This window comes from Tachypleus tridentatus, chromosome 9 (genome assembly GCF_004210375.1).
Source record: "Tachypleus tridentatus isolate NWPU-2018 chromosome 9, ASM421037v1, whole genome shotgun sequence".
In the NCBI taxonomy this organism is placed as follows: Eukaryota; Metazoa; Arthropoda; class Merostomata; order Xiphosura; family Limulidae; genus Tachypleus; species Tachypleus tridentatus.
In genome coordinates, this window is record NC_134833.1 from 154051808 (window position 1) to 154065118 (window position 13311).

The following is a 13311-nucleotide window of genomic DNA, read 5'->3' on the forward strand; positions in this document are numbered from 1 at the left end:
GTGGGTTAAGGCATTCGACTTGTAATCTGAGGGTTGCTGGTTTAAATCCCCATCACACCAAACATGCTCACCCATTCAGCTGTGGGGCATTTATAATGTGATGGCCAATCCCACTATTTGTTGGTAACAGAGTAGCCCAAGAGTTGGCAATGGGTGGTGATGACTAGCTACCTTTCCTCTAGTCGTACACTGCAAAATTAGGGACGGCTAGTGCAGATAACCCTCGTGTAGCTTTCAAAAACAAAAAAACAAACTCACAAGATCAGTGCTGTCCTCTATATGCAAATTTATTCATTACACATGCCACAAGCCTTCTGCTAAACTGTCATATTATTTGGCAGTGCATATGTTTAAATGTATTCATTTTTGTTAGTTTAAAGTTTCAAATTCATCTTTAATGTGCACACAAAGTTATCATTTTTTTCTCGCATCTTATTTCTAATAAGACAGTTTTCTAACTTCACTTTAATTCTAGGTTATTACAGTTGCATTGTTTTTTATATTAATGGTTAATTCAACCTCATTATGAATTCCAAAGTTTGTGTTCCCACTTTGTGTATCACACCTGCAACTGGTACTATGTATTAGACGTCAGGTGCGAACGACCTGCCAGATGATTTACCCACGTTTATTTGTCAGAAGATCGAACAGTATGTGGATTAACCTCTGTCAGGACCTTGCCACACTTCCTCCCAAAAAAGCTGAGCCTGTTCAGGCAGGCCAGGATTGGATTGTCTGTTTACACCTCCTGATTTTGCTGTGCATTCTTATGCTCCACATGGGGAGCCATTTACACCTAATACAGCCTTTTCGAATTTAATTTAGGTATGACATATTATCCCTATTTCTTATGAACTGTAGTCTTATTACACACTAATCTTCCCACCCCTATTTGGTGTTTTCCCTCTCCCCAGATGTTCGAGTACATGCTGACCAATTTGCCGCATAAATAAGTGATGGGACTAGCATGCTTTGCATCCCATGAGTTTTGAATCAATATCGTCCTGCAGACTGTCCTTTTTGGGACCACCAGTTGTGAGGTTCCAGTTTGGCTGTTTGGTTGTGGCCCCCAAATCTCCTGTACGTCTGGCCCATGCCCAGTTTTTCCACTTTTGTCTTACCCTCTTACTCTATTATGCTATTACCCTACATTCATCTACTTTCTGAGGCTCTCCACCAAAATCCTGAAGGGTTTTTTGGGGACATCCTCTTTCTTTTTTCATCCACGTTGGCTCATTTGTTCTCTTCGGCTTTACATCCATTTTGTTCTCTGTTGGAACCTTCTACATCATGATGCAACTTTTAAAACTCATCTGTCTACCCTCATCTTATCTTCAGTTGGAATTTATGAGTTGTATCAGTAAAACAGTCTTTTTTTCCAACCTTGTCCATTTATCTTAGTTAGAACCTAATATGGCACCTGTTAACATTTCTCATTCTTCCCTGAATTTTTGCCCCTTCTTCTCCAAATGCTTTGTTTCAGCCCCCCGCTAGTACAGCAGGATGTCTTTGGATTTCTAACGCTAAAATTAGTGGTTCGATTCCCCTCGGTGGGCTGAGCAGATAGCCCTTTGTGGCTTTGCTATATGAAAAACACACACACACACGCTTTGTTTCATTGTTTTCTACAATGATGTACATCACTTTACCAATAGTATCTGTGACTACCGGGGGGGGAGGCTTGGCTTGGCGATTTTCTCCATCATTGGTGTCCTATCATCAATGGTTAATGAATTCTTCAAGTTTTGTTGGAAGGATTTGTGATCAAGTTTTCCAGTGTTTTTTTTTGTTTTTTTTTGTGCCTGTTCCTTTCCTGGAATCTCATGAATAACCAGCATCTATGAAATGCTGATCAGAAGCTACTATCTTAGTAGGCCATCGAACCTGATCTACATCCTTTACCAGACTTTTATTCCAGATTCTTTATTGTTCCCAGGAATACTGGAGACTAAAAATCTATTATCGATTTGTCTTGCCTCAGTCACTTTGTTCAACTGTCCTGTTTTACCGTAAAGTCATTTCTCATCCTACAGTAGGCATTTCTCATCCTACAGTAGGCATTTTTTCCAGGCCAGTGGCATTGCCAATACTTATTTCTTCATCCTTATATCACCACAGCCTCATCTGGATCTTCAGTATCACCATAGCCTCATCTGGATCTTCAGTATCACCATAGCCTCATCTGGATCTTCAGTATCACCATAGCCTCATCTGGATCTTCAGTATCACCATAGCCTCATCTGGATCTTCAGTATCATAGCCTCATCTGGATCAGTATCACCATAGCCTCATCTGGATCTTCTATCACCACAGCCTATCTGGATCTTCAGTATCACCACAGCTCATCTGGATCTCAGTATCACCACAGCCTCATCTGGATCTTCAGTATCACCACAGCCTCATCTGGATCTTCAGTATCACCACAACCTCATCTGGATCTTCAGTATCACCACAGCCTCATCTGGATCTTCAGTATCACCACAGCCTCATCTGGATCTTCAGTATCACCACAGCCTCATCTGGATCTTCAGTTTGTCTATCACAAGGTGGTTTATCAATTTCTCACCACACTCTTCAGGTTTGCTTCAACCTGATATTTTCTGCTGGATGGTTAGAGATTTTGCTTACCAATATCCTGCTCTGGGGTTGTGATTCCACCAGTATATAGACGACTGAAGAGCCATACTCTTCAACTCCTAGTAGCTGCTTAACTGGGCTGGTTAATCAAATTGGTTAAGCGCTTTTCCATCCTTCCCAGTATCTTGTCCATTTAGGTGCCTTTTTTGGCACTCATTTCAGTCGGGTTCACAATATTTTCCTTTATAACTTTGTTCTATAGAACTATCAGTTTGCCACTCCCTTTCTGATCGAGAGGTTCTATCACTTTTGGGGATGTGGTCTTCAATAATGAAATTTTTTGCACATCTTCTTTCTCAAGCTTCTCAAAGTCTATCGAGCTTTGGACCACTTTCTTCTTCTCGCCAGACATCTGGTAATAATTCATTCTAACCATTCTACTATGGTAGCACATTGGGTAGTCCTCTTGGTGATTAAAATCATGATTTGCTATATTGGGTTTACATGCTCCATATTATTCTCATCGTGTGTCACATTCCAGGTTATTACAATCATAGCAGATAATCCATTCTACCTCGACCAAATATATCTAATGGAATGGTTTTTAAATTCTCTTATTTTCCAGTGACATTGCAGTCAGTGGGGTTTTCCCCACATAGATGCTTTTGTCACATTCCTCAGTCACAAGTCCCCCACCTTTGGTTCCTAGTACTTCATTTTGGGCTCTTTCTGTCAATGCTTTCAGAGAGGTTTGATCTCACAAAGCCTTTTATTTTCCTATCACTTTACTCCTTACTTAGTCCTTCCTACTGCTCCTTATTGGACAACTTAACCATGGTTTCCATAATTACAACGAATTTGTATTTTCCTTCCAGTACTACTTTTATCTTATTCTCTTCATCAACTTTGGTCACTAATTTTACATTTGACCATTCATGTCCTTCATCTTCACACTTTGCTTTTATCCATTCCTTGTGAAGGAGAGCAGGTTTTTCCTGTCAAATAACTTTCCTTTTAGCTCATTCCATATCTTTCTTTAATTGAGATGTATCAATACAAGTAAAAAATGTTCTGTAATTGGTCTGTAACTCGTGAATTCCATATTAACTGGCTTTTTGATCAGAGATCTTCAGTCTTCTCACTCTTGGGTTATCGAGCTACCTTATTCCATATCTTTCGTTTTTCCAGATTGAGTTTTTGCTTCTCCTGTCCATGCCATGTTAGTGCATTCTTTCTGGATTCGACATTCCCCAAGATGGCTTACTCTTCCAGACTGGGATATTTATATGAACCTCCATTCCCTCACTTTAATTCTAGTTGAACCACTTTCCATATGTTTCATCTTTTCCTGAAAACGTATCCGCTTTTCCTCTTTGATTGTAGACGTTGATGATCTGATTTGTTTGTCTTTGAAATTTCACATACTCTTTATCATCATACCTATGTTCTTTACTGTGATCACTCCCTCTTCCCAAATACTTCAGTGTACCATACCTATGTTCTTTACTGAAATCACTCCTTCTTCCCAAATACTTCAGTGGCTTGGAAGGATAAATTCGCTTGTTCCTCTTACTTCTATTTCTCATCTCTTCTATCTTCCTGATCTGGATAGACGTCTACGTTTGGTTCGAACTTTCTCGTGTTGCTCACATGGCTTCCTTCTAAGGTACCTGTTGTCATGTTGTTCACATGACTTCCTTCTAAGGTACCTGTTGTCATGTTGTTCACATGACTTCCTTCTAAGGTACCTGTTGTCATGTTGTTAACATGGCTTCCTTCTAAGGTATCTGTTATGTTGCTCACATGACTTCCTTCTAAGGTACCTGTTGTCATGTTGTTCACATGGCTTCCTTCTAAGGTATCTGTTATGTTGCTCACATGGCTCCCTTCTAAGGTACCTGTTCCTGACTCTTTATCCCATGGGAGTCTTCTTCTGTTCGTGATATTTCCCCTTCCCCCTCAATAATTGGGTTCGACTTTTGATTCGATTGGCTTCTTCCTACTGGAATTTGTTTGTTATTTTTTCGTCAGATTCGACATCTCACCTTTTCTCCCGCATCTCGCCTTCATCAAGTTTTTGTTTTCCATCTGTGGCCGTTCCTCAGGCTTCAGTGCGACTTTGACAAGATAAGTCCATACTTGAGTTATATTAGGATTACCATCCTGACACAATTCTTCACCTCTTGGACGTTCCTCCTCCCTTTTACCCCTGGCTTCACCTACTACACATTTCACGGATCGGCGTAAAGTATACCGAGTTCAGAAGTCCGAAGATTTTCCACATCAGATCTTTGTATCTGACTTTCTCTCATTTCCAGGAGTATCCTTTGGACGCTTTTAAGGGGTACTTCTGTTATCTCCCCGCACCAGTACTGCCACCTAATGCATGTTGTTATTTTAGATAATTTTTGTCAAGAGGAAAATACTGTATCGAAAATTATAATTTTATTATACTGAAAATATATTTCCGATGGGTACTTTCCTCCTCCCACACTTCCCATCCTTCTTTCACAGTTTTCTCCGGTTATTACGTTTTCTGCCAAACCTCGAAGTAATAATTTGGTCGAGGCGTGTAAAGTGAGTCAGAACTGTATGTCACGCTTATTAGTGGAGAAGTGGCTCGTGATCATTGACATAAAAGAGATGTTAGAGTCATTGGATTCCAATAAGGCAGGGGAATCAGAAGGCTTGTGGCATGTATTGTGAAAGATTCATATAGAGGGCAGCACTAAGGAAGAATAGCTAATCTTGTGAAAGAGAGAAAGTATTTAGAGAAAATACATTTTCAGTATAAAAATGGTCATAACTTTATAATTTTTGCATTTGTTTATCTCGTTTCATTATTTGTAAAACATATACGTTGGTACACAAGTCTTGAACGTTACATATATGAGAACAATGGAAGGAATGAAAACATTAAAATAAAACCACAGTCCATAAAAGAGGTGATAGAATGATATTCACATTTGTCAAGCTGTATTATTCATTTTAAAAATCAAGAATGTTGAGCCAAATGTTATAACTGTACAAAATAATAACTTTACAGAAACGTCGTCAAAATCAAATTTGAATGAATTATTGATCTTGATGTTATTAAAGAAACAATATGGAAGCCTGTTTTATTATAATTCTACTTGACGAAAATGGCTCAGTGATAAGTTTGAGGGCTTATAAAAATTCAGGGTTTTGTTTTGTGGTGAACGTGGAACAAATGGTCGATTTTATAGTGTTGTGATTAAACCAACCTAACTAACAAAGTTGCTTTGTTGAAACTAGTGCTTATTTAATAATATGTGAACTTGAAGATACCAAACCAAACACGTTTCTTTAAAACAACAAAGAAAATGAATCATACAATTACAAACACGTGTTTCTTTTAAGAAAATTATGTACGTTAATTCATTTTAAAAGCATTGTGGTATCAATTGGAAATTGATGTTAACTGCAAGTGGTTTTCTATGGAGAAATTAATTACTAAAAGTAACCGATTTCGGGCAATGACATTGAATTTCATTGCATTGCTTATTTCTGGAGCTTATATGTAGATGAGATTTAGGTTTCTGTATATTGCCACTACTTTCAATTAGAGTGTAAAGTGTGTCTGGTTTTGGTCTCCATTTCGCTACTGTTTTTACGTGGGTTTTAAAATGGGTTAGATTTGAGTTTCTGTATATCACTACTATTTTTACATAACTTGAGACATTATTGAGTATTTCACAGATGTTCACTTTACCAGAGACTTGGCGTATTATTTAAAGATACCGATAACAATAGCTATTTAGTAATCTTCATTTGGAGAAAATCACATTCAAATTGAGGCATTTAAAACTACTTTGACACCACAGACTTAATTAAGCATGATGGAGTTTCAATTTTTGCGTTCAAATTTAGAATATTTTTATAACAAGGACTTTTTTTGCAGAAAGGAATTCAATATTTTTTTATATACTTTTAGGGTATAACTTGAAAATATTGGGAACGTTGATATCAATGAAATTTGTTACCAAAGTGATCTTCACTTTATAGTAACTACAACAGTTTTGATAAATAATACTTCAGACATGGAAAGAATTAGAAAAGTTTTCATATTATTCGTATAATTTACAAGCATTGCCTATTAAGTCCAATAATGTAAAATTTATGCATATTAATTTTGGAAAATTGTGTCATATTTCATTACTTGCCTATTTCTTAGGTTGTGTTACTCACAAGTAAATTAAAAAAAAAAAAAAAAAAAGATATGTCAATATCACATTCAGAAGGAAATTTACATAAATTGTAGATGGCGTCTCAGGCTATAGTCTGTAAACTCGAAACATATTAAAGTGATGTTTTGTGACAGATAATGAAATCCAGGTTATCCATTATAATCTGAAATATTTTTACATTTAGATAAAAAGAAATAAAATGTTTGTACCGTGTTGAAATTTCTTTCGTTAGATAAATGTAGATTATTTTAAACAAGATGGCTTAGCCTTATGGTTAGGGCACTTGATTCCCAGTTTGCGGGTTTGATTTCCCATACCATCAATCATGTTCGCCCATTCAGCCGTGAGGGTGTTGTAATGTGATGCCAATCCTGCTATATGTTAGTAAAATAGGAAGACAAGAATAGGTGATGACTAGTTTCCTTCCGTTTATTCTTTTACTGTTCCATTAGGGATGACTAGTACAGATAGCCCTCATCTAGCTTCACCTGAAATTCAAAACAAAACCAGTAAAACTATGTTTGAAATAACTCTGTATCAAAAACCTTTAATAATGTTGAATCATAAAACAGATAGAAACAAATGTATTATTATTTGACATTGAACCATTACAACTTGCTCTGTGAAGCGGAAAGTTTAAACAAATCGATGGATGTACAAAAATAGATAAAATACCATATTAATCTCGTGTATCTGGTTTTAACACTGAACATTACTGAATTATGTAATGATATTTTCATCTACAACTGTATATCCTTTCAATCATAAATATTATCTGATAACAACAGCTCCTAGTGGCACAGAGATGTGGCTGTAGACTTATACCGCTAGAAACAGGGTTTCGATATCGTGGGCAGAGCACAGATGATCCATTGTGTAGCTTTGTGCTTAACTACAAACAAGAAAGTTATTATGATAATAAACTCCTTGGTAGTTCTCTTGGTATATGATATTATTTCAATCATAAGTAGTATCTGATAATAATAATAATAAACTTCTCTTATTAATAAAAACCACTGAGTGAAAGCAAAGAAGAGGGTAAAATCATATGTCACACTACCTTGTTGTATTTAGGTTGAAGATTGCTAATTTACCGGTTCGTGTAAATGATAAGTGAAGAAAAAAATTCAAATGAAGTAGTAATAAATAATTGTGTTAACATAAATAAAATAATCCTACGTTATTATTTATTTATTTTCTAATAAGCTACTCTGTAACTAACTTGAAAAAATTATAATTGCAGTTCATTTGATTAGTCTGATGCACACCCTGACAGTTGAACCCTGGTATTGAGCGAGGGGTCACATTGTGACAGTTTATCCTTTACTTTCATTGTTGATTTCTTAGACGAAAAACTATTACTTTTCTTAACACTATATGTTATTAATTACCATTGTTTTCCAAAATTAACTTGCTCATTATTCAGAAAAACTGATAACTCAGCAAGCTAGTACTCTTGATAAGGCTTACAATACAAGACTGTAGCCACCATAATTGATTTTTTTGTTGTTAAGCCTAAATTTATACAACTGTGTTGTGTCTGGTATTGATATCTAAGCTCAGTTTTTTTTTTTCATTATAGTGGCCTGGCATGGCCTAACGCGTTAAGGCGTGCGCTTCGTAATCTGAGGGTTGCGGGTTCGCGCCCGAGTCGCGCCAACCATGCTCGCCCTGTCCCCCGTGGGGGCGTTATAATGTGACCGTCAATCCCACTGTTCGTTGGTAAAAGAGTAGCCCAAGAGTTGGCGGTGGGTGGTGATGACTAGCTGCCTTCCCTCTAGTTTTACACTGCTAAATTAGGGACGGCTAGCACAGATAGCCCTCGAGTAGCTTTGTGCGAAATTCCAAAAAAAACAACAAAAAACACAAGAACTTTTTTCATTATAAGCCACTCGAATGAACTGATGAGCGACAGTAGGGCAGGGCTGAAAAGGATATACTTACAAGTTTAAGGTTAATTCTAATAAAAATATTTAATGAAATTCATAGTAATTTTGAATAAAACTGGTAATTCATTGCTTTTTCATCATTGATATAAAATACAATATTGTTCCCATTAGGGTTATGTGCTCAAAATTAATATCAATTATAAAATGAGTTTAAATATATTTATTTTTGTTTTGTTGCGTTTTATACAACAGTTAACACACGAAAGTCATGAAATGTCAGTAACTACAGGTCAATGTGTAAAATTTGATTTTAAAGGAACTTCTCAAATAATTAAACAAAACTGTGATTTTTATTTAAAATATAACTTTTTTGTTTGAATTTAATATCCCACAAAGCTACACGAGGGCTATCTGCTCTAGCTGTCCCTAATGTTGCAGCGTAAGACTAGAGGGAAGACAGTTAGTTATCACCACCCACCGCCAACACTTGGGCTACTCTTTTACCAACAAATAACGCTCTTACTGCCGAAAGGACGAGCATGTTTGGTGCGACAGGAATTTGAACCCGCGACCCTCAGATAACGAATTTAGTGTTTTATTCACCTGGCCATGCTTGGCTTTAAAATATAGCAATTTTCAAAGGTCGCGCATACACTTAAAATCAGTTTTCATGTGTGAAAACACCTAAATTAAATTAAGTCAAAAATGGAAATCAATGAAAGTGGTATCTGTAGAAGATGAGCTGACGTCAATATTTACATAAACCCATTGTCTTTATTGATTAAAACTGCCATTATGTTTATAGACAAACAACTAGAACTGGTGAGTTCATTGACGAGGTTACTTTTTACCAGAAGGATATAGATCTTCCATAGCATTTTGGATTTAACACAGTAAACAAGTATCCCGTGATCAAGTCTTTTCTATTTCATTGCACACTTTGGATATGGATTATAATTTGATTTTTTTGCTGTATCAGAAACAGAAAGCGATTATGGACTGGTTCATGGACTGGTGTAACAATAAGTGGGCAATCATCCTATTAAACCCTCTTACCTTAAAGTTGTTATAAATGCTGGTAACTCTCTAGAGATAGCATTTAAAATATAGCTTACAACACTGCCTCTTCTTTAATAGTGAACTCTTAAAATTCTAATACAAAATCCAAATGCTATATATCAAATTTTTAATTCTCTTTGAGGACCATGGTCTGGTAAATAGATGGAATTTCTCTGCCATTGAGAGAGTTCTTCTCACGGTAGAAGATCAATTGAATCCTGTGGTGGATCCAACCTTGATGATCCTCTAGAAGTACTTTCAGCAGAAATTCTGTGTTTTCTGCAGGTTAAGGTTCTGCTAATTAGTTCATATAGAAAATTACACAGTTGGCTATTCTCCTGTTGATATATTCTAAAGAGTATCATGATGGATAATATTTGACTTGGATTGTTTGTCCTCTGAAATCCGCAAACCACAACATTCTTCTTATTACAACATATGGCCCTTAACAACAACTACATACGTTTGGGGTTCATCATTTATTGTGATGAAGATTGTATAGCTATACGATGTCACCTCGATGAAATTCAGTCTTATCAGCATTAACTCTTAGCAACTACTAATTATATCACTTTCTTATTTTATAATTTCTCAAGTAAAAGTGTGTTAACAGTCATTGACAGTATTTCTTAATTTCTTTACATATCTTGTGCAGGACTCTTTTGAGTGACTGTTCTCTGGATAAGGGTAGAAAATATCTGATAACACTTTCAGTCTTCTCATAAACAACAACGATGATGAAGTGTTACCAGTGGCTTCATATGCTGCTGTACGTTAACTCGTCAGTAACAGTGGAAGATATTCATTTTATGTTCTCTTTTGTTAATCCAAATATATATGACTAATTAGTTTATCACTTTTCTTGCAACTTTTGTGTTTCAAAAACTATTTGCCTTAGTTAATTCAGACAAATCACTTCTTACCTTATTTGTAATTATTTGCATGAATTTATTGGCATTTATCGTATTACAATCAGTGCTTGGATTTATTCTGAATCATGTATCGTAAACACTGAATAAAAACATTCCTATTGTCTACTGTAGTTTTGCTGAAGTAATACACAACAGCTATGAATACAGATACACGGCCAAAAGTTTGTGAACACCCGACTATCACACCCATATGTGCCAGTTGAACATCTCATTCCAAAACTATAAACATTAATATGGAGTTGGTCTCCCCTTTTGCTGCTATAACAGCCTCCACTCTACTTGCAAGGCTTTTCACTAGATTTTGGAACATGGCTGCGGGAATTCGCTCCTATTCAGCCACAAGAGCATTAGTGAGGTCAGGCACTGATGTCTGACGAGAAGGCCCGGCTTGCAGTCGACGTTCCAGTTCATCCCAAAAGTGTTTGATGAGCTTAAGGTCAGAGCACTGTGCAGGACAGTCAAGTTCTTTCCACCAACTTTGGCAAACCATGTGTTTATGGACCTCACTTTGTGCATGGGGACATTGTCATGCTGAAACAAAAAGGGCCTTTCCCAAACTGTTGCCACAAAGTTGGAAGCACACAATTCTCGAGAATGTCATTGTATGCTGTAGCATCAAGGTTTCCCTTCCATGAAAAACAGCTTCAAACCATTGTTCCTCCTCTACAAAACTTTACAGTTAGCACTATGATGGTGTTCTCCTAGCATCCGCCAAACCCAGATTTGTCCAGCAGGCTGCCAGATAGTGAAGCGTGATTCATCACTCCAGAGAACGCATTTTCATTGCTCCAGAGTCCAATGGTGGTGTACTTTACACCACTCCATCTGGTGCTTAGCATTGCACATGGTGGTCTTAGGCATGTGTGCGGTTTCTCGGCCATGGAAACCCGTTTCATAAAGCTCCTGAAGAACAGTTCGTGTGCTGACGATGCTTCCAGAAGCAGTTTGGAACTCGGTAGTGAGTGTTGCAACTGTGGACAGACGATTTTTACGCACTTCAGCATTTGGCGGTCCTGTTTTTTGAGCTTGTATCACCTAACATTGTTGTTGCTTCTAAACGTTTCCACTTCATAATAACAGCACTTACAGTTGACTGGGGAGCTCTAGCAGGGTAGAAATTTGACGAACTTACTTGTTAGAAAGGTGGCATCCTATGGTAGTGTCACGTTGAAAGTCACTGAGCTCTTCAGTATGACCCATTCTACTGTCAATGTTTGTCTATGGAGATTGCATTGCTGTATGCTTGATTTTATGCACCTGTTAGCAATGGATATGGCTGAAATAGCCAAACCCACTAATTAGAAGGGGTGTCCACATACTTTTGGCCACGTAGTATGTGTAAAATATATTTATTATGTATATTTTGTGCAAAATATAATAATAAATTATAAAATTTCTTTTGTTTCATTAATACATAAGTAAGGCCACCAAAAACAAAATACGAATCCTGACATTTTTAGCTCATTTCCAAAAGCAACCTGTTATAGAATGGATGGGTTAATAATATATGACTGCATCTCTCCAACATGCTGTCAGAAGATGGATGGATGAAGAGTTGTAGTCTGACATATTTGTGTGAACACATCTGATTCAAAGTTCTCTTCCTGATTTGAGCGATGCTCCTTAGGCATGTATTAAATAATCAGACAAATTCATTGACGCGTTTCAATACAAGAGTTTTTTTCTTCTTGGTTATAAACTGCATATGCTCCCCAGTGGCTCAGCGGTATGTCTGCTGACTTACAACGCTAAAAACCGGGTTTCGATACCCGTGGTGGGCAGAGCACAGATTTGTAACATTGTGTAACTTTGTGCTTAATTCAACAACAACAACAAACTGCATATACTTTAATCCATTTGGTAAAATAGACATCACGTTCATGATGTATTTATTCCCACTGTTGCTTTGTGGAAGAAAGCACGACCAAGTGCATTAACAGTAACTTTCTCCAATGGCGTTCCAACACAATACTACTTTAGTTGTTCATTCTGTTTCTTTTGTGGCCCTTTTTGATCACAGCAAAGTTCACATATTTCACATCAGTTTATGATATATCCAAGTTCCCAACCCAATACAAGCATTTTTTACTCATTCCAGTGTTTAACAATTTGAATATTTTATATATGATGAAATGCTTTATAATGTAAGACAGTGAAAACAGTAGTTGTAGTCATTGTTCTTGTTCACTGGTATCTTCCCATTTCCAAAATAATAAGTTCTCTTGTAAGCATAAAAATTTACACTGTGCCTAATATATCTTTATTTTGAGACTATCTAGAGCAACCTTGCTATTATAGTCTTCATACACAGTTCTTGAGTTACTCAATAATTGGTTTTAAATTCGTTTCTTTTGCTCGAGCAGCTTCTAATTGAGTGTTGTACCACATCGGTTATTCATTATCACATGTGATTGCCACATCTTGAAATTACAGTTCACTGCACTATATGTTGGTTGTTGTTATTTTTTATCCTTTACTTCTCTTTTTCCACAGTGTTCACACTTTTCATTAGTACATAATTTTGGAATAATGTGACAACACTTCCATGGTTTCCTCAGTGGTAATGTTTGATGTTAAAGTTCTTTTCAAGGAATTTTGGAGCTGTCTTACTATTTTGTTTTTGGAATACGAAACTTTACCAGCCTC